This window comes from Castor canadensis, chromosome 6 (genome assembly GCF_047511655.1).
Source record: "Castor canadensis chromosome 6, mCasCan1.hap1v2, whole genome shotgun sequence".
Taxonomy (NCBI): Eukaryota; Metazoa; Chordata; class Mammalia; order Rodentia; family Castoridae; genus Castor; species Castor canadensis.
Genome location: NC_133391.1, coordinates 35,363,688 through 35,391,270, shown reverse-complemented (window position 1 = coordinate 35,391,270; position 27,583 = coordinate 35,363,688). Strand labels below are relative to the sequence as shown.

Below are 27,583 nucleotides of genomic sequence, written 5' to 3'. Positions count from 1 at the left end.
CACTTGCCTAGCAAGGAAAATTTGATGATATAAGTAAAATGCTTTCAGGACAAAATTCTTGAGTAGATGAGAGGGAAGGAGTTCCTGCTCCCTAGTGGAAGAGCTGGCCTCAGGAACTAAAACAATTGAAGAAGACAATTCATCTTTTTTTTTTTCTCTTCAGTACTGGGGATTGAACTCAGGGTAAGTGTTCTACCATTTGAGCCAATCCCTAGTCTTTTTGCTTATAAATTTGTTTTTTAGATTGGTCTTCAACCCACCATCCTCCTACCTCTGCCTCCCAAGTACCTGGGACCATGGGCATGTAGTATCACATCCAGTTTATCTTTTTAGGTAGTGTCTCACTGTTTGCCTGGACTGGCCTCCAGGTGATCATCCAACTCCACCTCCAGAGCACTGGGATTATAGAAATCAGGCAGCACTGCACCTGGCCTTTGAATCACCCATTTTAACAGGTGAGAGGCTGAGTGTGTGCATACTGATATAGTTGAGCCAGTACATTTGTTAGTGAAATGGGAAGTTGAGGCATTTTTCTTCTTTTGCTTCTATTTTCTCAGTGTAATAATAAATGAGATTATCTGCTAAGAGTGAAAGGGGAAAAAGAAATCTCAGATATTTAGCAGACAGGAAAAGATGGAAAATTGTTGTCTTGGAGAACAGAGTAAACTGATTTGAGAAATAAAGCTTTGTGGAAAGCCCAGGAGATTTACATCTTAATTTTAACATGAGACTAGTTAGCATGATTTTGAATTTTCCTCCAGCTATGTTTATTAATGAGTGTAGGCAAGCAGAGCTGGACTTAATCAAAGGCTGGAATTTTACCAGTGAACACAATAGGAGGCAAATAAGTGCCAAGAAGTGGGCATTGGTGCTGGCTTAAGTGGTAGCGTGCTTGCCTAGCAAGTGTGAGGCCCTGAGTTCAAACTCCAGTACCACCAAAAAAAAAAAAAGTGGCAGGGAGTTTCAAATTTATGCAGGGGAGCATTGAGAGTTGATGAATCAGAGAATCTAAATCGGGCAATGAGAAAGTCAAAAGAGAAGGAGAAAGATAAGCAGTGAAAAATGGATAGGGTTAATAGTTGAGAGATTCTGCTCCATTGAGAAATTTGGGGAAAGAAAGTGATGGTAAGTGTGAGATGCAAGAAGCAGAGGTTTGGGGAGGGTGCGTTTATTATTAACGTCCACAGCCAGGCTGTTGCTATGGGAATAAGGGAGTAAAGTGCGCTGGAAAACAAGATGATATGAAATGAGTGGACAAGGGCCTGAGAGGTCAGTATATTAGATGAACTGTCTCCAAGGATAATGACCCAGAACTGATGACAGCAGGAGTGCTGTAATCCAAGAGAATGAGTCAGATTTCAAAAATCTCTAGGGAATGAGGGGAGGTTACCCAGGAAATAAGCAGGTTGTAATATCCTAATGACAGGGACTTCAGAAGTGATTTTTGCAGGGACTAAGGACCAAGAAACAGTTTGGAACAGGCAAAGAGGAACTTCATAAGAGAAATGAAATGCTAAACCTACTTTTAAACACTGAGATAAGGGTGATACTCTGAGAGATGAAGAGGATTATGGGGAAAGAGGCATTTGCGGTGTACTTTGGAAGATGAAAGGAATTGTGAGAGAAATAAACTTGGAGAGATCATTACAGGCGAGGAAAACGCCGTTACCAAAGAAGGAGCCGCCCACGACCGATGCTTACGCGAATCCGCCTCTGCCGCCTGTTGCTATGGTGCTAATAGCATCCTTGGTCCTACGATAGCTATTTGACAGTACGCCGCCAGGTGGCGATGTATATCCTTGCTGCTCTCCTCCCAATACTGACTACTCATATGGAAGATGCAAAGACAATTCGCATAGGCATAGCTGAGGGGGTCAGTGGCATGAAAATTGGTGCATTTAATTAGGCCTCGGAGACAAAGCCCCCGGGAGAAGAGAATACATATGAAAACATTTAGTAAAAATATCAGAGAGAAGGGGAAAGGAGAAAGGCAGTTGGTTCAGGGTAGAGATAAGGGCTGTGGGCTTTAGAAAGTTTAGGGCAGGCCTACCCACCTCCACCTCCAATCCCCAACTCAACACGTTAGGTTTAGCCAGGAACTGGGAAAGAGACCCATGAACCAATAAGTGGTGAACAACCTAACCAGCTGCAAAGTAGAACCCCCAAGAATGTGTGTGGGGTTTGAATGCCCACCAGGACTTTGAGAATCACCGTGAGGAAAACATCTGGTGAGGAAAGGTGTAAGACTTGGGATGATTTGCAGATGAGTTCACAATGATTCACTGACCAGCAACAATCCTTCCAAGACGGTTAAAACAAATTCCCTCTGTCTGTACTGAGCCAGGAGTGGAGTTTTAAATCACACTGCAGATGTTGTGTTATCAGCCTTTTGTCACTGCAACAAAATAACCTGAGAATACTTATGGGAGGAAGGATTTCTTTTAGCTCATAGATTCAGAGACTTCAGTTCACAGTCACTTGGCTCTGTGTTTTTGGGCTGGTGTGTGGTGAGGCAGAACACCATGGCCAGGAGGAACATGTGTCCACCTCATAGTGGGCAGGAGGCAGAAAGGGTCTGGACACAAGATGTGCCTTTCAAAGACACACCCCCAGTTACCCATCTCCTACAAATAGATTGTGTCTCCTACTCAGGACCAATCTCTTCCCAAAAGCCCATCAGCAGGCAGCCAAACCTTAACTCATGAGCCTTTTGGGGGAACACTCCATATCCAAACCACAACTGATGTGTAAATCAACTGTTTTAATAAATCTGTTCAATCTGTTGTTTGAAAAGAAGGTAGAGTGGCTCTAAAGAAGATAGAGTGCTTGCCTAGCAAGCACAAGGTCCTAAGTTCAAACCCCCAGTACTGCCAAAAAATGAAAAGATGATGAAGTGGCGACAGCAGCAGCCAAAAGGAGGAACCAAAGAGAAAGGAAGAGACTTGCAAACTTGTGGTGAAGGGTGGGAAACAGGCACTGGTCATTAATGAAAGAGAAACAGGAATATGCAAACTCTGAGACTTTTTTTTTTTTTTTGCTCATTTTCTCACAAAATAATTCTGTAAAGCTATGTAAACCTCTCACACATTTTTAAGTTGACATCTAAAATTTTTTAATGTTTAAATTGCTTCTAGAGATTAACTTCTGCTCTCTGATATTTTGCATACAAGCTTTCAGAGTTATTGCTAACCTTCCCTGTGCCTTTGTGAAAGGTGCTTGTCTGGGAAAAGCAGGTTTTCTAAGACCCTTGTGCAAAGAAAAGCTGCCTCTTCCTCTGGCTGAGGAGCAGCCTCTGGCCCATGGATTTCAGGGTCTTCTTAGCCCAAGAAACTACACAATTCAGCCTCCACTTGTTCCCCAAACTGTACAGTCGTACATGAAGGCCTTTAATTTGGTGTGTGAAGGAGAGAGGATGGAAGAGGAGGTTAAAACCTTGGAATACAAACATAGCTCTGATATAGTTCATTCAATTTATGAAAATACAAACTAAGTGTCAAAACCATTGTTTATGGTCAAGCCCATGAACCAAATCAGACTTCTCTGGTGGAGTGGCTCAAGCGGTGGAGTACCTCCCTTGCAAGTTCAAACCCCAGTAACACCAAAATAAAATAAAATAAAGCAGAAATATATGCTATGGAATTTTACTTAAGGTTTGTTCACTAATTGATGCTCCTAAGAATCAGCTGGAAGGCTTCTTGGTCCTACCCTCAGGTCTGGAGTAGAACTGAGAATTTGCCTGTCTAACAAGCTCCCTGGGGGTGGCGATGTTACCCATACAGGGACAGTCATACTGTGAGTAACAGTGAGTTAGGATAGGTGCTGCTGTGCTAATAATTTACACCAATCCTATACCGATGTTGTATCATAGTAAAAGTTTAAAGTGAATTAGAGATAAGCCTTTCTTTTCCAAAGTGTGAAAAGTAGAGAAGAAGAAGGTGCAAACCAGGCACGTTCTGAAGGAAACCAGTTTTAGGAGAAAAACACATGTAAATCAAATATGTAAAAAATTACTTTGATAAAAACAGGTACCTAAGCCGGGCTCCCATGACTCACACCCATAACCCTAGCTACTTGGGAGACTAAGATGGCAAGTAGTTCCTGAGATCCCATCTCCAAAATAGCCAGAGCAAAATGGGCTGGAAGTAGGCTCAAGTGGTAGATCGCCTGTTTTGCAAGCAGGAAGCCCTGAGTTCCAACCCCAGTTCCACCAAAAAAAAAAAAAAAAAAAATCAGGTACCTAAGTTTGAAAACTATTGAGCTAGTGGACCAAAATACTCCTAACCAAAGTAGTCAGAATTCTACATGTCAAATATTACACACAAGCACACATAAAGCTTTACACAATATGGTATGACTAATTATGATTATAGAATATTCTTGTTGGTTTTTTTTTATGGTAGTGGAGTTTGAACTCAGGAACTACACCTTCAGCAACTCCACCAGCCCCCTTTTTTTGTGCCTGGGGTGGCTTTGAACCTTGATTCTCCTGATCTCTGCATCCTGAGTAGCTAGGATTACAGATGTGAGCCACCAGTGCCTGGCCTAAAATCATTTTTAAAGTCTATGTCATGTTATGAGTCTGATACTTTAAGAAGGAGCATTTGTGGACTGGAAGGAGCAATGATAAATGTTTAGGAAAAAGAGGGTAGCACAACCTGATCAAGGAGAATATGAAGCTACAGGTGTATTATATGACCTGTTTAGATGTCTTCTTAAATTCCCAGCCTTGCTGACCCTGCCATTTGGGGAGCAAGAGGAGCAGTCATCAGAAAACAAACAGAAACAGAAGTCGACATCACTATCGTCTGAGGATGTAAAGATGGATCTCCTGGTGTCCAGAGTGGGAGCCAAGGACTTCCCTTGGGAAGTGATGAAGTCATCTTATGAGCAAAGGATGCTTCATTGATTTCCCAAGCCAAGTCAGAAGAAAAATACCTTGAGGAAAGTCAACCTTTAGGATAAGCTGTTCCATGACCTCCAGTTCAAGGAATCCTGACTTCCTGTACTACATGAGATTCAGACAATAACAACTTAGTACTCTACGATTTTCAAGGAACTTCAATATATGTTACTTAATCCTTCCATTGATGTAATGCCTATCATCATTTTATATATGTAAACTTTAAAAAGGCCTTCTATTTAATGCAGTGAATTCTACATTTGAAGCTACTCAAGGTAAAGCTAGATATTGATACCAAAAGAAGCTATAGTATAACTAAATCACAGTAATCACTAGCAGATTTCCTTTCCTAATTGTTTTTAATCCAACATTGAATATTGTGTTTTCATAGTTAAGACAGATGGACAGCAGAGAAAAATAAACCAGAAGTATGCTGAGAGACTGGGGTTTGAACCCAGGACCTCGTGCTTGCTAAGCAGGCATGCTACCACTTGAGCCACTCCACCAGTCCCCTAGAATTTAACTTTTTAATGAATAGACTTATACATAGGTCCGGCAGTGGAGGCTCACGCCTGTAATCCTAGCTGCTCAGGAGCAGAGATCAGGAGGATCGAGGTTTGAAGCCAGACTGGGCAAATAGTTCCTGAGACCCTATCTCGAAAAACACCCATCACAAAAAGAGGGCTGGCGGAGTGACTCAAGGTGTAGGCCATGAGTTCAAACCCATAGTCTACGCATGAACACTTAAAAAGTCTAAATCCTCAATTTGAGTATTGTATTAGGTACTTCCTTCACTTTGATTTAATTCACCTAACAACCTATGGGGTAAAATAGAATTTTTTGTGTGGTACTAGAGTTTGATTGCTAGGCAGGCACTCTACCATTTGAGCCACTCTGCCAGCTTTTTTGGTTGTTGTTGGGTATTTTTGAGAAAGGGTCTTGCTTCCATTTTGCCTGGGCAGGCCTTGAATGGTGATCTTCCTGATCTCTGCCTCCTGAGTAACTAGGATTACAAGCATTTAGCTACCAGTGCCTGGCTTAGAATAAAATTTACCCACCTCCACTTAAGATTGCCAGATAAAATAGTTTTTGAGGGGGCTAATGATATAGTTCAGAGGTGGAATTCTTGTCTAGCATGCACAAGGCCCTGAGTTCAATCCCCAGCACTGGAAAAACAAGCTCTCCGTATTGTGTAAGGTATGCTTATGCTTTTAAAAAAGTATTCATTAACTGGTTAGCAGTCTGCAAAAAACTGAAACTAGATCCATGTATATCACACTATACCAAGATTAACTCAAAATGGATCAAGGATCTTAATATCAGACCACAAACTCTTAAGTTGATACAAGAAAGAGTAGGAAATACTCTGGAGTTAGTAGGTATAGGTAAGAACTTTCTCAATGAAACCCCAGCAGCACAGCAACTAAGAGATAGCATAGATAAATGGGACCTCATAAAACTAAAAAGCTTCTGTTCATCAAAAGAAATGGTCTCTAAACTGAAGAGAACACCCACAGAGTGGGAGAAAATATTTGCCAACTATACATCAGACAAAGGACTGATAACCAGAATATACAGGGAACTTAAAAAACTAAATTCTCCCAAAACTAATGAACCAATAAAGAAATGGGCACGTGAACTAAACAGAACTTTCTCAAAAGAAGAAATTCTAATGGCCAGAAAACACATGAAAAAATGCTCACCATCTCTAGCAATAAAGGAAATGCAAATTAAAACCATGCTAAGATTCCACCTCACCCCTGTTAGAATAGCCATCATCAGCAACACCACCACCAACAGGTGTTGGCGAGGATGTGGGGAAAAAGGAACCCTCTTACACTGTTGGTGGGAATGTAGACTAGTACAACCACTCTGGAAAAAAATTTGGAGGCTACTTAAAAAGCTGGACATCGATCTACCATTTGATCCAGCAATACCACTCTTGGGGATATACCCAAAAGACTGTTACTCCAGAGGCACCTGCACATCCATGTTTATTGCGGCACTATTCACAATAGCCAAGTTATGGAAACAGCCAAGATGCCCCAGCACTGACGAATGGATTAAGAAAATGTGGTATCCTCCTGTGATTGTAGAAAAGGCCTTACACTAGTCTTTTCTGAACTTCTCATTGGCTTCTTGCATTGTTTGTAATTTAAAAAATTGTAAATGGATAATAAAGATTACATCTGACTATAAAAAAAAAAAAAAGAAAATGTGGTATCTATACACAATGGAATTTTATGCAGCCATGAAGAAGAACGAAATGTTATCATTCGCTGGTAAATGGATGGAATTGGAGAACATCATTCTGAGTGAGGTTAGCCTGGCCCAAAAGACCAAAAATCGTATGTTCTCCCTCATATGTGGACATTAGATCAAGGGCAAACACAACAAGGGGATTGGACTATGAGCACATGATAAAAGCGAGAGCACATAAGGGAGGGGTGAGGATAGGTAAGACACCTAAAAAACTAGCTAGCATTTGTTGCCCTTAATGCAGAGAAACTAAAGCAGATACCTTAAAGCAACTGAGGCCAATAGGAAAAGGGGACCAGGAACTAGAGAAAAGGTTAGATCAAAAAGAATTAACCTAGAAGGTAACACCCACGCACAGGAAATCAATGTGAGTCAATGCCCTGTATAGCTATCCTTATCTCAACCAGCAAAACCCCTTGTTCCTTCCTATTATTGCTTATACTCTCTCTACAACAAAATTAGAGATAAGGGCAAAATAGTTTCTGCTGGGTATTGAGGGGGGGGAGCGGGAGGGGGTGGAGTGGGTGGTAAGGGAGGGGGTGGGGGCAGGGGGGAGAAATGAACCAAGCCTTGTATGCACATATGAATAATAAAAGAAAAAGGAAAAAAAAAAAGTATTCATTGTTTATCTGAAATTCAAATTTAATTGGACAGCCTGTTTGTTTTTGCTAAATCTGACAACCCTACCTATTTAACCTTCATGTTAAAATGAATTAATTTTCGGCCAGGTGTGGTAGTGCATGCCTGAGGTCCCATCTACTCAGGAGGCAGAAGTAGGATCTCAGTTCCAGGCCAGCCCTGGCAAAAGTATGAGATTCTATGTGGAAAACAAATGAAAAACAAAAACAAACAAACAAACCAAACTGGTGTGGCTCAAGTGGAAGACTGGTTGGCCTAGCACATATGAGGCCTTTGTTCAATCCCTAGTACCGTAAAAGAAAAAAAAAAAAGTATTTTTCTTCAAAACACATTGCAAACTTCCCTAATACTCATTTGTCTTCATTACGATGTTTGGGTGATAAGAGGAGCCAAAAGTTAGAGGTGAAAAGTTGTTAACATTTTGAATATCATTTACAGAAATCTACCAAGGAACTGCATCAAGTCCCAGAAATTTTACCTCTACTATTCACAGATTTCTCTTTGAGACTCAAATCCTAACCCTAACTTTAAGGAAGACTTTAGTTCTCTTTATAAATCAATCCTGTGAATAGATATATTGATGCTATCTTACAACAAGCATTGTAAAATGTTAGAACTGTAAAGGACTTGGATATCATCTAGTCCCTAGCGATCCTAGACCTTAACCCTAATCTCAATCCAGAATTGTTGTCTTTAGGCTGTGCAAGGACTGTGTATATAGGGATTCCTGTTCCTACTGCCAGGAGGTCACCAGCCTGCCTCCCCATTCCCCTGTTCTTGCCTACTTCTCTGCTGAAACTGTCCTTGTCTGAGCACCCAACATTCCAAGTGTCTTTTGTTCTTAGGTTTTAACATCTTATCTGTGGCTCCAAAGTGACTGCGATAAAAGCTCAGCAGGAGTGGAAAAATGATATGGAGCCATTGGAGATGAATATAAGCAAACTGAGATTAGGTGAACTATTTGTAGACTTGCTCCCACAAGGAGAGCCTCCAGCCCTCAGAAAAGCTGATTTGCACAGCAGATAGCACATTTTAGAAACTTAGCAGTGATTTTAAGCCATAGAATATGATATCTTTCTATAAGTTTACAGCAAATAGTGCTAAAACAGTCAAATATATAGTAATTGATTACTAAATGTTAATTGAAAAAACACCCCAAGGTCAGGTTCTACATTACTTTTCCGATTTGTTACAACTATTTGTATGCCTTATTTTTCATATCTATATTAGAGAAAAAATCAAACAAGAAGTAGTCATAAGATCTGCCTCTCAAGGAAGTTCACTTGAAAACAAAGGTTTGCTTGCCTTAGGTGTACTTTTTAAGTCTTCTTGATGCTGGTATTTTGAAACCACTGCCCAGTATCTCAGTCCCAGTCATCATTATTTTTTAGTATAACAGCTCCTTACTTGGTTCTATAATGTACTCAGTGATTCTTTTTTTCCTGGTGAGACAGGCCTCAAACTCAAAATCTTCTACCTCAACCTCCTGAGTACTGGGATTACAGCACACTAAGCTAATGATCTTTCTAGAATTCAAATTCTGATCATGTTATCAGCATGTTTAACCTATTAGTTTTCTCTGGTATTCAGACAGAAGTCCAAACTCCTTGACGTTCTATAACTAATACACTGGGCCACTTTATACCCCTTGGCCTTCTATATGGCAAGCATGCCAGAATTCTTGCAGGGCCACAATCATACTGTGCCCTGTCCTTCAAGCTTTGCTTTCACTGTACCTATAACTTAGAACATTATTTTCTCCTATCTGCCACCATCTGATTTATCAGAGTAACTACTGCTTAGCCTTCAAGGCTTTCTAAGTTTACCAACTCAAAAAGCAAGTCTTACACACTACCACTCACCTGCCTCTTTAATTTCTTTCTCCCTTCCTTTCATCTCTCTGTTTGAACTCAGGGCTTCATGCTTGTGAGTCAGTGCTCTAACCTCCAGCTCACATGCCTGCCTCTTGCTTGAATTGTGTCTCTTCCACATCCTCCATGCTAGACTGGAGTCGGCACTGCCCAGCTCCAAGGAGCACCATTCATAGACTGTGATGTGTTCACAATCAGACAGACACAGCCTTCAGTCTTACGCAGTGTATCCATAGGAATTTATATGTCCTATAAATCTCCTATGTTTCCCTTTCTAGTAGACTAATGGTCTATAGGGATGTAACTGTTAGAATTCTAGGTAAAACAAAGAGAAACTAAAGTAATCGATATGTACACTACAGGATTACAGCTAGTCTTCTAATAAAGCAGTTACTAAAAAGTAACACTTAGGAAAACATGACTGTTTCTGAGAGTTGAAAAGATCAAGAGTGCAGGAGTATCTGAGCTGGGTCTTCTAGGATGTGTCAACAAGCAAAAATGTAAGCATATTCCAAGCAAAGGAAGTCACAAGAAAAGAGGGCAGAGGTAATTTGGTGCTACCAGATTAGATAAAAGGAGGGAATTAAGATAAATCGTGTAGGGCTCTGAGTGCTACATTAGTCCATCTGAATTTTATTCTGATGACAGCGAGCCATTGAAAAGTTTTGAGCACAACAGTGATATAATATAATCTGTGTTTAATTATATACATATATATTGCTCAGTATTATTTTTACTATAAGTCTAAGCATGCTTGTTTTTGTTTTGGTGCTGTGCACATATGCATGTGTGTATGTTTATAATTCATTTATTTATAAGAATGAAATCATCCTAAACATGTTTTGCCAGTGTTTTGTTTTGTTTTTTAAAGTAATGGTGAGTATTTTGGTTTGAAAATACAAATCACACAGATAATTATCAACCTCAACAAAAACATAAGCGTATGTAAATATACTCTTTCACTAATATTTTACATAGAAATGACGCCCTATTTCACTTATGACATTGGACACATCCAAAAGCATAAATAGCAGGTATAGGAGTACACTTCTGTAATCTCAGAACTCAGGAGGCTGAGGCATGAAGACCATGAGTTCAAGGACAGCCTGCACTACATAGCAAGTTTGAGACAGCCTGAGCTAAAAGCAAGACTGTCTTATAAAAAAAAGATTAATATTCAATTTTGGTGGGGATATAACAAAAAAGGTACTCTATAATTAGCAGGAATAAAATTAATACTTTAGGAAAGGGTAATCTAACAATCTTTCAAAAATTAAAAATTCATGTATCTCTGAACTAGCAATTCCATATCCACAAAATTTCCCTATAAGATGCCCTCAGAAGTTCACAAGGGTAAATGCACAAAGATGTTTATTGCAGCATTATTTGAAATAGCAAAGCAACTTAAGTGACACTAAATATGGTGTCTCCTATCATATTATACACCACTGTATAGCATGTTTGAATCCTCTAAGGAAAGAATGTCTATGACATACTGTTTGGTGAAAAAACACCAAAATGCTGAAATGATGTAATATTTATACAATGCCATTTTGGTAAAATTATACATAGATGGAAACAGAGAGCACATATATACATAGTCATTCAGAACACATGTCCATAATATAATATATGTGCTCATATTTGTGCGTACACTCGCCCATGACACCATGGTGAAACTTGAATAGAGTAGAAAACCTGTGAACATCTTCAACTTTTTATTTTTTACATTGTATAGTTTCACAGTGATGAACTTACAAGTTTTAAATGAAGGTATAATGATATTTCATTCTTTTTATAATCTTATAGTCTTTCATTGCATAGCTACACCATTGGTTTATTCTGCACTTTTTTTTTTTTTTTTTGTGGGACTGGGCTTTTGGTAGGAACTCAGGGCTTCAGTGCTTGCAAAGCAGGCACTCTACGACTTGGCCATACCTCCAGTACATTTTGCTCTGGTTATTTTGGGAATGGGGGTCTTGCAAACTATTTGCCTTGGCTGGCCTCGAACCACAACCCTCCCAGTCTCAGAACACCAGTGCCTACCTATTTATTCTACATTTTCTGAGAGGTTATTCTGTATTGAGCACCATACTGCATATTGAAAGAAACAACAAGCATTTAAAAAATAGAAATTGCCAGGCTCCAGCAGCTCACACCTGTAATCCTAGCTACTCAGGAGGCAGAGATGAGGAGGATCCCTTTTTAAAACCAGCCCGGGGAAATAGTTTGAGAGAACTTATCTTGAAAATACCTAACACACCAGGCGCCAGTGGCTCATGTCTGTAATCCTAGCTGCTCGGGAGGCAGAGATCAGGAGGATCTCGGTTTGAAACCAGCTTGAGCAAATGGTGTGCAAGACCTTATCTCGAAAAACCCTTCACAAAAATAGAGTTGATGGAGTGGCTCAAGGTGCAGGTCTTGAGTTAAACCACAGCACCAAATTAAAAAAAAAAAAAAAAACCATAAAACAGGACTGGTGAAGTGGATCAAGTGGTAGAATACCTGCCTAGCAAGTACAAAGCTCTGAGTTCAAACCCTAGTGCCAATAACAACAACAAAAAAGAAACCTGGAAGAATGGTTGGGGAAAGACTTTCTCCATAGTGACACGGAAGCTAGGATCTAAAAGAATATGCTAACCATGGGAGCTTTCTTGGCAGAGGAAGCAAACAGAACCCTAAGGTACAAAAGAGCTTGGTGCACCCTAGGAATTGAAAAAGTATCATTGTATGAATACAGGGAGTAAAAAAGGGGCAGTGATGGTTCAAGGTGAAAACGTAGATAACATTTTTTAAAACAAATTCTCTTAGACTTTTAGGTTGTTTCCACATTTCCTTGTGGCATTTAATGCTGCAGTGACCATCTTTGCACTTTTATCTGTGTACATGTAGCAATATTTTGAAGGCTCCTCTTTGTATCTTATGAAAATTAAGCCCTTGTTATATGGGTTGCACACTTTTTGCCAGTTTTTCTTTAAAGATTTTTTTGATGGAAATAGAAAATTTTAGTTATGATAGAAGTTTTAATTTTATGTAGACAAAAGTACACAAATTTCAGATTTCATCCTTTAAAATCACATGTTAATTATTTGCTTAAAACATATCTGTATCTTACATGGTCGTCTAGCAGTGATAAGGAGGTATGTGCATGACAGGAGTGGACTGTGGACACTGAAGAAAATAAGACCTGTAATTTACTCGATATAAATTTAGGCTATGCCGATGAGCATGGAGGAATAGAAGAACAATTTGAGGGACTTTAAAAAAATATGTATATCAGGGCTGAGGGTATAGCTCAGTGATAGAATGCTTACTTGCCTAGTATGTACAAGGCCTGTGTGCTGTCCACAGTACCACCACCAAATATGTGTGTGTACATACATATATACACACATATTTAAAACAGCTTTTTTTTTTTTTTTTTTTGTGGTACTGGGGTGAACTCAGAGCCTTCACTTTGAGCCACTCCACCAGCCCTTTTTTGTGATGTTTTTTTCAAGATAGGCTCTCTTGAACTATTTGCCTGGGCTGGCTTCAGACTGCAATCCTCCTGATCTCCGCCTCCTGAGTAGCTAGGATTATAGACGTGAGCCACCAGCACCTGGCCTAAAACAGCTTTACTGAGATATAATTCACATGTCTTACAACTTACCTACTTAAAGTGTACAATTTTTAGTACAAAAGAGATATGCAAACATTAATTCAGTTTAGAACATCTTATCACCCTAAAAAGATTCCCCATTGCCATTAGAAGCCATTAGCATTTCTCCAACTGCTCCAGGTCCTAGTAAGCACTAAACGTCTTTCTTTTTTATACATTTCTTATTGTGGGCATTTCATGAGTGGAATCATGAAATGTGTGACTTTTGTGACTGTCCTCTCCTCTTTCAGCATACTGTTTCAAGGTTCATCCATGTTATAGCATGGATTAGTACCTCATTCTTTTTTTTAACAAATAATAGTATTCCATTGAATGATTATTTTACATTCGTTTATCCATTGATCAATTGGTGGATATTTGGGTTTTATTGTTGGTTTTTTTTTTTTTTTTTTTTTACTTTGGGCTATTGTGAATAGTGCTAACTAAAAAGTTTTCTTGATGTACTGGGACTTGAACTCAGGGCCTCATGCTTACTACTCAGGCACTCTACCTGAGTTCACATTTTTATATGGACACATTTTCAATTTCCTTGGAGAAATTTTTCCTTGAAGAAAAATTACTGAACACATGTTGTCAATTTCCCTAGTTATATACATTGCTAGGTCATATGATAACTTGGTTTAACCCTATGGAGGAACTGCTGAACTGTTTTCAAAGTACTGCACATTTTGCATTTTACAACAATATGTGAAATTTCAAATTACTCCATATTCTCACCAACAAATAATGTTTCTTTTTGACTATAGCCATTCGAGTGCAAATTGTGGGCTTAATTTGTATTTCTATAATTACTAACGATATTGACCATGTTTTTTGCTAACTGGCCTTGTATATTGTCTGTTGGAGAAGTGTCTATTCCAGACTTTTGCCCATTTTTTAATTGGGTTGTCTTTTTATTGTTTTAAATTCCTAAATATTTCGAATATATTCATTATCAGATAGATGAGTTGTAAATACCTGCTCCTATGATGCAGGTTGTCTTTCACTCTTCAATTTTTATCCTGAACCCGGGCCTCATGCATGCTATGCAAGTGCTCTACACTGAATGCATCCCCAGCCCGTCTTTTCACTTTCTTGGTATGTGAGCCATGCCCCAAGCCCTTTTTTTGCTTTAGTTATTTTTCAGATAGGGTCTTGTGCTTTTTGCCCAGGTCCAGCCTCACACCTCAATCATCTAACCTATAACTCCTGCCTAACTAGGATCTGCCTGGGCTGGCCTAGAGCTGTGATTCTCCTGATCTTGGTCTTCCAAATAGTTGGAATTACAACTGTGAGCCACTGTGCTTGGCTCTCTTGGTGGTATTCTTTGAAACACAAAATTTTAACTTTAATAAAGTCCAACTTATCTAATTTTTTTTTTCATTTTTCTTTTATTATTCATATGTGCATACAAGGATTGGTTCATTTCTCCCCACTGCCCCCACCCCCTCCCTTACCACCCACTCCGCCCCCTCCCTCTCCCCCCCCTCAATACCCAGCAGAAACTATTTTGCCCTTATTTCTAATTTTGTTGTAGAGAGAGTATAAGCAATAATAGGAAAGAACAAGGGTTTTTGCTGGTTGAGATAAGGATAGCTATACAGGGCATTGACTCACATTGATTTCCTGTGCGTGGGTGTTACCTTCTAGGTTAATTCTTTTTGATCTAACCTTTTCTCTAGTACCTGTTCCCCTTTTCCTATTGGCCTCAGTTGCTTTAAGGTATCTGCTTTAGTTTCTCTGCATTAAGGGCAACAAATGCTAGCTAGTTTTTTAGGTGTCTTACCTATCCTCATCCCTCCCTTGTGTGCTCTCGCTTTTATCATGTGCTCATAGTCCAATCCCCTTGTCAACTTATCTAATTTTTCTTTTGTTGTGCATTTAAAGTTATATCAAAAAAAAATTTTAACCCAACATCCCCAAGATTTATATTTAGATAAGTAACCCCTTTTGAGCTAATTTTTATTTATGGTGTGAAGAAGGGGTACAACTTTATTTTTATGCTTGTGCTTATCCACTTTTTATAGGACTATTTTCAAAACAAAAATTGATCTTGTCATTGGGTGTGGTAGCCACAGCTGTAATCCCAGACACTTGGGAGGCGGAGACAGAAAGATTGCCTGGGCTACATAGTGAGACTCCATGTCAAAATTTTTTTTTATCTTATCAATAATCAATCCAGTTTTGTGAGGCTTTTTTTTTAAAGCAAACTTGAAAGGATTTGACAACTAGAAAGTGAATAAGATAGGAGAATCAAAGATTTTATTGTAGAAATTAGATAATTAGTAATGCTTAACTAACTTAGGCAAATCAAGTAAACGAGTAAAAACAGAAGAATTTTAGAAGAGGGGTTGTCTGCTGTTGAGTTTGATTTGTATTTAGGATATCCATGTGGGATTTATAGCCAACAATTATAAATTTGGTCTGGAATTCAAATGAAAGTTGAGAGTGAGTGAATATGTAGATTACTGGAAACAATGAGGAGGAAGTGCAGTGTGCTCTCCTGAGTGTGAAGCTGGCTCTTGGCATTGCTTTCTAAAACTGCTATGTGTCATTGATGGTCATTCTTTTCCTTTGGAGGAGTAAAAGAGAGAGAATGAAGTCTGAATGGAAAGAAACTAAGGAAGGGAGGAAGGAAGGAAGGAGGGAAGGAGGAAAGGAGGGAGGGAGGAAGGAAGGACGGACCATAATGAAGAAAGTCATAGATTTGGGAGTGGGCTTCTGTGGGAAAGGTTGAGACTGCTGAGAATCTGATCAAGATGAACTCAACATTTAGGAATCACTGAGGAGGAAGAACCAGTGACAGAAGAGTAGAATTAGGAGTTAAAGAAGTTGAAGAATACCTAGAGAATGGTGTGAAGCCAAAAGAAGTTAGGGGAGGAGTCACTAACAGGTTAAATGATGAAGAGAGGTAGAATTGGAAAACAACCAAGCCGGTCACTGTTTTTGCAATTCAGTCATTGATATCTTTTACAACCAAAGTCTCAGTACAGAGGTTGCAGTGGAATGTGGGGAAGAATGTGTGAACTTTCAAGCAAAATCCTGTTTCCTTTGGAACTTATTGCTAAAGACTGTAACTACCGTCTTGGTAGCCTAAGGGAAGATGGGAAGGGCAGAGTGCCTGTCTCTCCATTAACTCTAGCTTAATACTCCAGTACTTAATGCAGTTAAGATAAGCTTGGAATGTTGTAGCAAGACTGTCTACCATCTTTTTATCTCTTGCTAGGAGATAAAAGAAGAAGAAAACAAGAGTTAAAAGATTTAGGAATAATAGATACTTCTCTTATAGTGAAGTGTTCACTTACTGGGTTTTCTCGGAGAAGCTTCTGGCCTAGTTCAATTTGTGAGAAGACAATTTAGCCTTGTTCTTCTGGGAAGGTCTTCGAACCATCTAAATGCAAAATCTAAAGGAGTAAGGCCTAGTTTCCTTCTACATTTGTGTAACCATTCTCCTTTCCCTTTTGTGTCTCACCTCTGTCCTCCCATATTGGGAGAAAAACATACATTCACACAAGGGTAATGTTGTCACAGGAAGATAATCATGTCAACAAAATAAATAAAAATCCCACCATACAAGGATATTATTAGTAGCAGTTTTTGTGTACAAACCTGATCTGTGCAGACTGGTAGATACTCTGAAATTTGTTAATGCTGAATAGGAGGGAAAGACAGAAGTCTTGAGCATAGCTCACTCTTTGAAGGAGTTTGATAGTGCAGGGCAGAGGACCTTTTGGAGAAATGAAGTATAAGACTGAAGTTACTTCAGGATGGGAATATATTAGAATCCCTTTGCAGCAGGGGAAGGACCAGGAGAAATTGAAAATTTTAAAGCAGGAATAAGAATGAAGAATGGTAGGGTATCCTGGATCATAGCTGGGATAACAATCTATGGAGAAGACAACAGAAATTTCTAAAACAAGCAGGACTGCAGAATGAATAGATTATGAGTGAGGAAAGAATAAAGAATGAAAATTAAAATCCATTTCCTGAAAAAAAAAAAGTAATAAGGTCTGGTCATCTGGGTCAATGGAGCAAACATAGGGGTGTGATTGGACTTCCAGAGGCTGGGAAAGGGTTTGTCTCTCCGAATGCAGTATTTCTCCATACCCTACTTACACGTTGAGTTCTGCTGCTTTAGGAAGATGTATTTCCTGTGCTTAACCCTTCAAAGATAACTGCTTGTTGAGTAAGTTGAACTACAGAGGTTTCTATAAAATCACTAATTGGAGAAAATGTTAATGGCATTAATAAGTTAGGAATATTGTTCATTCTAATGCAGCACACAGAGCCATAATCCCCTTTTTCCCATTGAGACCCTCAGAAGCAGTCAAATGAAACAACCAGAATAGCTACCTCTTAAAACTCCAAATAAGCACTCCATAGCCAATGTGTTTTATGTTTTGGTTTTTTTTTTAACAAAGGACTTCATGCATACTAGGCAAGTGCTCTACCTCTGAGCTATGTAGCCCAGGGTGGCCTCAAACTCAAGATCCTCCTGCTTCAGCCTCCTAAATGCTGGGATTGTAGGTGTGTACCATCATGCCTGGCTTTAGCGTTCTTTGATGCTACACCCAGGATGCTGAAAATAATTCCACAACTGGGAAAATGATTGGTACAATTTTAAAGTCATAATCGCTAATCTTATTGAGTTAGCAATAATGTTCAGCACTCCATAATCAACTAGTCCAATTTCCTACTCCATGTAGGAGTAATTATCCAGCTTGCCTACATTATTTGGTTACTCATTTAGTAAACAAGTACTAATTGAGTATCCATATCTATTAGGCTCCTTCTAGACATTAAAGATACGAAGCAAATAATGTTGATATTCAGAGTCCCTATTGTAATAGACACAGACAATAATCAAAGAAATAATTTCTGGTAGTGATAAGAACTACCAAAAAATTAAAACAAGGCAGTGCAATAAATAGTGGATGACTAGAGAGGCCACATTAGATAGCCTGGTCAACGAGACCAGGAAGTGGCTTTTGAGCTCCAATTTGAATGACAAGAAAGGAACCAGGCATTTGGAGATCTTGTGAAGACATCTCCAGGCATACTCAAAGGCAGAAAAGAGCTTGATAAGGGACAAAAAAAAAAAAAAATTCTATGTATCTTGATATTGGTGCATCGACAGGGAGGCTGGAAAGGGAAGAAGGGGCCAGGTACAGTTTTGTTAGCTTTTTAAAGAATGAGCTATAGCTGGGTGCTGATGGCTCACACATGTAATCCTAGCTACTCAGGAGGCAGAGATCAGGAGGATCCAGAATCAAAGTCAGCCCAGGCAAATAGTTCACAAGACCCTATCTCGAAAATACCCAACACCAAACAGGGCTGGCAGAGTTGCTCAAGTGGTAGAGCACCTGGTCTAGCAAGCATGAAGCCCTGAGTTCAAATCCCAGTACCGCCAAAAAAAATACAAGCTGTAGAAGAATAAGAGTAGCATCAATAAAACTTATTAGGAAACTATCACAATAGATGAAGTGACAGATTATGATGACTTTGACAAGTCTGGGGCAGCAGAAATGCAAGAATGTAAGGAATCTGGGCATATTTTGGAAATAAAGCTGACCGTTTTCACTGACAGAAGATATGTGGGAAAAGAAAAATCCCAAGTAACTCCTAGCTTTTTAGCTTTTGTGGTAAGATGAATAGTGAGATGGAGAATGTTGGGAAGTTTGGAAGAAAACTCAGAACTTCTCCTTTAGCTATGCTTAGATTGACATGCTTTTTGGCCATTCAAGTAGAAACATAAAGTAGGGGATAGATACATGACTCGAAATTCCTGGAGATAGTTTTGTTGTCATGACTGCAAGTCAGCAGTGAGAAACTTACTTTTCTTTTTTTGCAATACTGGGGCTTGAACTCAGGACCTACACCTTGAACCACTCCACCTACCCTTTTTTGTGAAGGGTTTTTTTGAGATAGGATCTAGCACACTATTTGCCCAAGCTGGCTTCAAACCACAATCCTCCAGATCTCTGCCTCCTGCGTAGCTAGGATTACAGGCATGAACCACCAATGCCCAGAGAGAAACTTACTTATAAAGCAGTTCATTACACATTGGCAAGATCTAATTACCAGAAAGTTCTTTTCTGTTACATTTATGAATATAAATCCAATACAAATATGATGTCCTTTTCCATCTGGAGTTACTAAAAATACTTATTTTTGAAGCACATCAGATATTTGAAGAAAGTTATTATGTTCTCCCCCAATGTATTTTATTGGGAATAAATAATTAGGATTTATTTATTCCCAATAAATAAATTAGGAGGAATCCTAATTCCTCCTGCTGTCCCTCATGACATTTCATCATGGTAGCCATCCCTTTTAAAGTAGCATGACAAGGACAAAAGTGTCCTTAATAGCACCCACAAAGAGTAGAGCTTTATCCCTGTGACTTGCTACTCTTCCAAGAATATGTTTGCCTTGTATAATGTGTCTGCTTTCCTGTTATCATTAGTGAGTCGGGTCTCTTCCTGTAACATAGGATGTATCTTCTAATTTTCTTCTACTTTGTTGTTGGACTCAGAAAGCAAATAACCAACATAAGTTCTGTATCAGATGTTAACATTTTGCTTTGTATGTTTGGAAAATTTTATAACAATTTATAGAGTATTTGCCTTCTGAGAGGGCCAAAGGAGCCTTTCTATGAGTAAAGCTTTGAACTTTATGAGAAGCACTTTTTTCTTTGTTTTTCTAAACTATATTCAAAATTAGTTTTCCAAACAGCTGAATTTCAGATGGCTGAGATATTTCAGCCTTTTACACAGTTTCTCATTGGAGATTTTCTCAGATGCCATGCTGAAATCAAGATGTGCACGATACCAAAGGTAGTAGTTCTCGGCCAGTGCTGGTTTTCCTCCCCAGGAACATTTGGCAATTTCTTGAGATAGTTTTGTTGTCATGACTGTAATGAAAAGAGTGCTGGCACCTAGTGGGTAGTGGTCAAGGATGCTGCTAAAAATCCTACAATGTGCACAGGACAAGCCCCATAACAAAGAATTACCCAGTCCAAAACATCAGTAGTACATAGATTTAGAATCCCTAGACTGTAGTATTTACCTGATTTTATTAACTTTAGTGGAAAAGTTTGACATGTCATGTTTTCAACTTAATGAGTTAATTCTACTTCCAACTCATCACTGCTCTTTTTTGCCTACCAAACACCTGATGGTAATATTTCCAGAATTTAGTTGGAAAATAATGAAGACTATTTTTTTTCACTTGAATTTTTAAAATTTCTTGTCACTTCTCTCAATAGTCATGATTTTTTAGAACAGTAATAGTACTCAGTGATTTAATTTGGACATTATTTTCCTATACAGATATTAAAAGAAAATTATACTCTCATTTATCTCATTGCCCTTTCTGGCCTTTACTTTCTTTCCTATGTTTTATTTATTCTACAAGGAAATGAGTCATTTTCCCTAAGAAGGCAAATAATCTACTTTTTTTCTGTCATCTCTTAATATTAGATAAATACAATTTAAACTCTGTTCTTTGACGAGCCTCAATGAAGCATGCAGCTGTTTTAGAATGTGACTTTACCAAAATGTTGACTAGTTAGTCATTGGAGAGATAGGTGGGGCAGAAGTCGTGGTCCCACAACTGATTGCACTTAGAGGTAGAGGTGTGGGAGACAAGAATGCTGTTCCCTGCACGTCCTCCATGGTGGGAACACGTGAATGTTTTCCTGGGGCTGTTTTATTTCTTTGTATTAACTGCAGCTGTCAAGAACAAAGAGCAACTAAGAGACAGAAGTAAATAGTTTCAGTCTCAGAGTACCTGGAAGGAGCAAGATCTGATGGAGATTAAAGGTGAAAGGGGAAAAATAAATTATTTTCTCAGCCATACCCAGAAACAACTAATAGCTCTTTTTCAAATGCTTTTAATTTTTCAAATTCCAATCATGTTATCACTCAGAACTACATGGCAAAAAATAATCTTTCCCAAGCACCTTTATGTTTAGAGCTAGAGATTCAACCATTCATTCAAATGTTTATTGAATATGTCTGCAAGTACCAAACACATACGTGAACCAGGAAAAAAGTTCCAAAAATTTGGAAATATTTCAAGTAAATAGTTGAAAGAAGAATAAGTGAATACCTCCTTAGTAATTGGAATACTTCTATAACTTATCGCCTGTCTTCCAGTCTGTAAAGATTACTTTATCTGTGTGAATTCTAGTTTGTAGAGACAGTGTGATTGTAGAACCCTTGAGAGTAAAGAGAACAGCAGAGTCTTTTTCCTTTAGCCATGAGACCACCTTTTAGAATTAGGTAATTCCTCAGTAACACACACACACACACACACACACACACACACACACACACACACACACACACACACACACACACACGGCAAGAAAGCTGAGACACAGGCTTGATAGCTCAAGTTTTTAGCATAGTCTGTAGCATCCCAAGTCAATAGCAGAGTCTGTGTGATACCTGGATTTTCTAACTTTCAACCTTGTCTTTGTTCTATAAGAAGAAGTGAGAGCCGATTATTTGCAGAAAACACTTTCTACTCTTGTACCAAGTTGGTTTCTCTCCAGAGAGCCTTCTGACTGAATCATTGGATAGGAGAGTGAAGTGAAGCAACCAAGCTTCAGCGTTTCAGGGTTGGGGTTGAGAGAAACAATGGAAAGGCAAGATTAGAAACAGCACAGTGGTTGGGGATGCAGCTCAGTGGTAAAGTGTAAGACCCTGGGTTCCAAAACCAGCACTTAAAACAACAACAATAAAGAAAACACAGAAGGAGAAGAAGACATGTTAATTGAGGTGAAGAATATAAAATAAAGTGACACAGTTGACATATCCAGAGTACAAGTACGATGTGGTTTCTGTGAAAAAGAAAAAAATATATAATACGATTTTACTTCATTCCCTACCTGAGAGCTTACACTCAAAGAAGCATCATGGTATTCAAAGACTGTTGCAGCATGGCCCGAATTTGCTGCTCCAGCATTATATTTTCCTGGATCCCAGTAAACTAAAGGGGACTAAGCACTGTTCCTCAGGCTCCCCCACAAACTTCCTACCACATTTTCCCAGGCCTTTCCATCTTACTACCAAATGCCCTTTTTAACCTTAGTCTCTCTTAGCTTTTAACCTTCTGTTCCCAGATTCATTCCAAATGTAGCAGACCCCCTTTGCTCTCAGTTTTGGTTTTCACTGTTTCAGTTACCCATGGGCAACTGCAGCCCAAAAATGTTAAATAGAAAATTCCAGAAATAATTCATAAGCTTTAAAACTTTATTATTTAATAGTGGTCCCAAAGCACCAAAGTCGTTGATAGGGCAAAGGGAAGCCCTAAATTGTTACTTTTCAGTGAAAAGGTAAAAAATTATCATAGGTACGTATGCATATGAAAAAAAAAACATAGTGTATGTAGGGTTTGGTACTATGCACAGTATGGGCGTCCTCTGAAGGGCTTTGAACTCATGTTTCATGAATAAGGGGAAACTTTTGTAGTAACCTCAAGACACCTTTCTGGTCACTCCCACATGAGTAACATGTCTTGACTCTCTGCTTCTTCTTCAGCTTTTTATCTTGTCCTCTCCATAAGGACAGAATTCTCATTTCCTGCATTATTCAGTAGAGTGCTGTGCATTTTGTAGGCTTTCTCCTTGTGTATACTTGTGCACATAATTTTTTCAAGAACACCTTTGAGGGGTAAAAACCTACCATGTATGGCAGTGCATGCCTGAAATCGCAGCACTCAGGAGGCTGAGGCAGGAGGATTCCAAGTTTGAGGACTTGGACTACATAGTGAGATCCTGTCTCGAAACAAAACAAACAAACAAACAACCACCACCACCACCTCATTCCACTCTTCCTGGATTTAGAGATGTTTGAGCAAGATGTTATCTTGTTCAAAGATTAAGAGTTCCAAGTACAAACTCAACTAATGGATGAAAACAGAGTGGAATTGGAATAAGCAAAACTGGCCAGATAGGAAGACAAGGATGACTATAGGGAAAGGGAGAGATGAAAACAGAATGGAGGGCTGGTGGAGTGGCTCATGTCATAAAGCGCCTGCCTAGCAAGTGTGAGGTCCTGAGTTCAAACTGCCAAAAAATTAGAAAAGAGAATGGAAAGACATAAGGGGAAAATAACAAGAAAGAGGGAGTTATGAAAATGTTGCAATACAAATATTGAAGAGATAGAACAGTCAAGACACAAGGGCTGGGATTGTAGCTCAGTGGTAGTGTGCATGAGGCCCTGGGTTCATCCCAACACGCAAAAAATAAAACAAAGACACAAATTTATGTCTAGGGGAAATATTCCTAGCCTTTGGTTGCCTTAGGGAGGTTTCTTTCTGTGCAAGTGGGAAAACCACATGCAAGAAAAAGAAGTGGAAGACAATGGAGAAGTGAAGGTACACTCTTTATAACCTCCCAATGCTCCCTTCCCGGGAAACAGGAGTGACTCAGAAAGGCAGATGAGGACAAATAAACACTTCCTAGGAACTGTTCATAGCCAGGATCAATCTGCAGCTGCTGTCTGCTCAGTCCAGTGTGATCTGGTTCATCATCTGACTGGGGCTCTCCTCTCCTGTGTCTCCACATATATTTCAGGCCCCAGGGTCTGCTTATGTCTGTTGCCTTGGTTCCTCTACTCTGTTCCTCTAACTGGGCAGTGCCTCCATCCATTATGTAAGGTAATTTGTTCTGGCATTTTATCTCTTGTGTAGTTCTTCTCTTGACTGTCTCAGTTCTCATCTATGTTGGCTCCTGGTCCTTTTGCCTTAGTCTTTTATTTTTCTTTCTCCGCACTCTTTCCCATTTTGCTTCTGTCACTGCTTTTTTCTCTACCAGCTGGCTTATATGACGAAACTATCCCCATAGCAACCGCTCTCTGGGGAAAAATGGGAGGAAGGAAAAAGATGAGTGGGCTAGAATACATGGGCACAAAGAAGGCGGAGTTGGAGTTGGATGGTGAACATTTGATTGAGTCCTGAAACAGAGTACAAACTATGATGATTGATGCCAGCCGAGTTACACAAAACCTGAAGGGAAATTGGGCACCAGTGGCTCACATCTGTAATTCTAGCTATTTGAGAGGCTGAGATTGGGAGAATCGTGGTTCAAAGCCAACCTCAGACAAATACTTTGAGAGATCCCCATCTCCAAAATAACCAGAGCAAATGGACTGGAGGTGTGGCTCAAGCAATAGAGTGACTGTTTATAAACTTGAAGCCCTGAGTCCAAATCCCAGTCCCACCAAAAAACAAAACAAAAAAACCTGGATTTGATCCCCAGCACTGAAAAAAAAAAACCTCACCAACTGTGAAATGATATTTTTCTCACTTATATAGGACCAGGGAAAATAAGAGACTAAATAAGTAATCAAGATTTTTACCAACAATGCGATTTGTTTCATATAGAGAAAGGCTACTCAATGAGTTAATAGAGTCATTCTGCCCAGAGATTCTTAAAACGTCCAGATACATTATGTGCATAAGGGAAATTAGCTGTCATCTCCCACTGCTTCCTTTGACCCGGATCTGGAGAGCTTGTTGAACACAAATGCCTGAGCTCCACTTCTACTGATCTTGGTTCTGTAAATCTGGGGAAATGGAGGAATGGGGGTTTCCCAGGAAATGCTGATGCTGTTGGTCTATGAACCACAGTTTAAGGAGCAGTAGTCTAGATGGTCTGTAGTGTCAAGGAGTAGAGGTAACATATGTAGTGCATAAACGTGGATACTGCATTGTTTCTTGATTAAAAATATCTTTTCCTTTGAGAATGAGGGAGCTTGAATGAGCCGACACAGTTACTCATTGTTTTTTGTTTTGTCTTATTTTGTTTTTTGAAGAGTCTCACTGTGTTTTTCAGACTGGCCTCAAACTCACCCTCCTCAACCTCTCGAGAGCTGGAAGTATAGGCATGAGCCACTGTGCCTGACTCAGGTTTTGGGTTTTATCTGCCCATTTTCAAGCCTTGACACCCATTTGACTCCTTGTTTCATAGAGTAACCAAACATCCAGTGCCTTTTGGTGCTAATAGTCCTAGACAAACTTGAATAGATTGGGTGACTTTGTCCATTCACATGAGAAGGAATCTATAAGGAAAAATTAACTTGAGCATATTTGGTTTCTAATTCCAGTTCACACTCAGAAATATTGGGGCATTTAAATTCACTGAGTTTGTTTCTATGCCTGTAAAAATAAAAATAATGGCTGGGTGTGGTGGTACACATTTCTGACACCCAGCACTCAGGAGATTGAGGCCGGAGGATCAAGAGTTTGAAGCCAACCTGGGCTACATAGTGCAACCCTATCACAAAACAATGGAGACAGTTTTACCTACTCTATTTACTACAAATGTTTTGAAGATTTTCTAGGATAATGTATATAAAAGATTTTTATTGGGCTGGCGGAGTGTCTCAAGTGGGAGAGTGCCTACCTAGCACGCATGAGGCCCTGAGTTCAAACCCCAGTACCACCAAAACAAAAAATACTTTTATTAAAATACCACACATAATAAGGCAAAGATGTAGCTCACTTTTTTGGTATAGAATTTAATATTTTGGCCTAGGGGTATAGCTCAATGATAAAATGCTTATATGTGTACTTCTTAAAAAAGGAAGAAGAACTCACCCTCAATTCTAATATTGCTAGCATGAGGCCTTGGGGTTGATCCCCAGCCCTGCAAAAGATTTATTATGTATTGCCAAAGAATAGCAACCCAGAAATCCCATTCCTAAGTATGTACTTAGGAGAAAAACATTCATACACTTGACAAGTGACAAAAATGTATATAATGAATCAGAAGTGGAAGCAATAACGTGAACATCACTAGAAGAACAGATAAACTTTGGCATATCCATAAATAGAATACTACTTGGGGATACCAGAATGAAACACTGATACATACCACACAATATTTACAGACACCATGTTCAATGGAAAAACAAAATAAACAAATCTGTTTGCACCAAAAAGTATATATTCTATGACTCCACTTACATTCACATCGGGAACAACAAAATTAATTGATGACAGAAATCAGTGTGGTGGTTCCCTCAGCGGAGGGATGTTATAGTCCAGAACCAGCACAAGGAAACCTGGGGAGGTAGAAATGTTCTAGAATCCAGATCTTGATCTGAGTTGTGGTTAACAGGTGAATACAGATTTAAAAGAAAAAAAATAATAAAGATACCCAGATGTATACTTGAGATGAGTACTTTGTGTGTGTGTATATGGTACTGGAGTTTGAACTCAGGGCCTCACACTTGCTGGGCAGGCACCCTTACTACTTGAGCCACTCTGCCAACTGAGAGATGAGTGCATTTTTACCTGTTTACTGTGTGTGTTCTTGAGTAAAACAGAAAATCTCACCCTCAATTCTAACATGACTAGCTGACTCATTCTTTTCTCTTGAAATGTTTACGTTCTAACAGCCCCCACCATTTCTAGAGAACTAAGTTAAACATGTGATTTGAAGATCTAGAGGTTATCCCTCATTCTAAGTTGATGATCAGCTATCTGGTTTCTAGGCTTGAGCAACATGACTGTGAAAGGAAGTGGAAACCCTGTGTCACTGGTCAGGAAGAGGGCAGGGTTTACATTCACATTGCAGCAAATTTAGGGTTTAGGATTTTCTTTTCCTTTTGTGATTTCTTCCTTCCTCTCTTATTTTTCATCTTTGTGACCTATGCCTACTTCTCTTAGGTTGGTTTTCACCCTCCCGGCCACAGCACACCCTTTGGGGAGGAGAGGTCTGCTTTTCCTCAGCTTTTCTCAGCAGCTTACTTTCGGGTCTTTTCTAGTGTCTAATTAAACTCAATGGCCCACGGTGACATTCTTTTATGAGTCTATTCCAGGGATTCACATCCTGTCTGCCCTGGCCAAGGAGCCATCTAGGAGCTTTTTTACAACTGCCCTCCCATACTTTTACACACTTGTTTTTGAAACAGCACCTGTGATATTCCCGTTTCATTAGGGCATGCCCCCTCCCCTCCGGGAAATTCTTCCTTCATCTCCCACAGGGCTTTCTACTAAGCACCAATTCTAAGTCTGAGGGTTTCTTTGCCTTCGGCCTTCCTCAGGAAGAAAGAAAAAAAAAAAGAAAACAACGAATTTCTCAGGAAGGATTAGTAAACTGACCTTGTAGTCTAAGGAGCTAAAAAAGGTGTGAGGGGGAGGGGTATCAGAAATATTGTACATAGGTGGAGGAATAGTAAAACACGTGCGCCTAGGTACCCGCGTCTCCTTTTTAAACTGATTTGCTCTAGTTTCTTATTTCTGTATCTCCAAGTGTTT

At 39.3% G+C, this 27,583-nt stretch overlaps 1 protein-coding gene and 1 pseudogene across 2 annotated transcripts in view; both read left to right on the top strand.

Annotated features, from left to right (window-relative positions):
* Positions 1-27,583, top strand: part of Slc2a3 (solute carrier family 2 member 3) — a 79,971-nt gene that overhangs the window by 16,482 nt on the left and 35,906 nt on the right. The window contains exon 1 of one of the 2 annotated variants that reach the window (XM_074076127.1): positions 23,952-23,977. The exons of the other annotated variant lie outside the window; for it this stretch is intronic. The gene's annotated coding sequence lies outside the window, so the exon portion shown is untranslated. Of the gene's footprint in view, positions 1-23,951; positions 23,978-27,583 lie in introns of those variants that run through there. 2 annotated transcript variants of the gene reach the window in all.
* LOC141424375 (small nucleolar RNA U3) lies at positions 15,741-15,921 on the top strand (annotated as a pseudogene).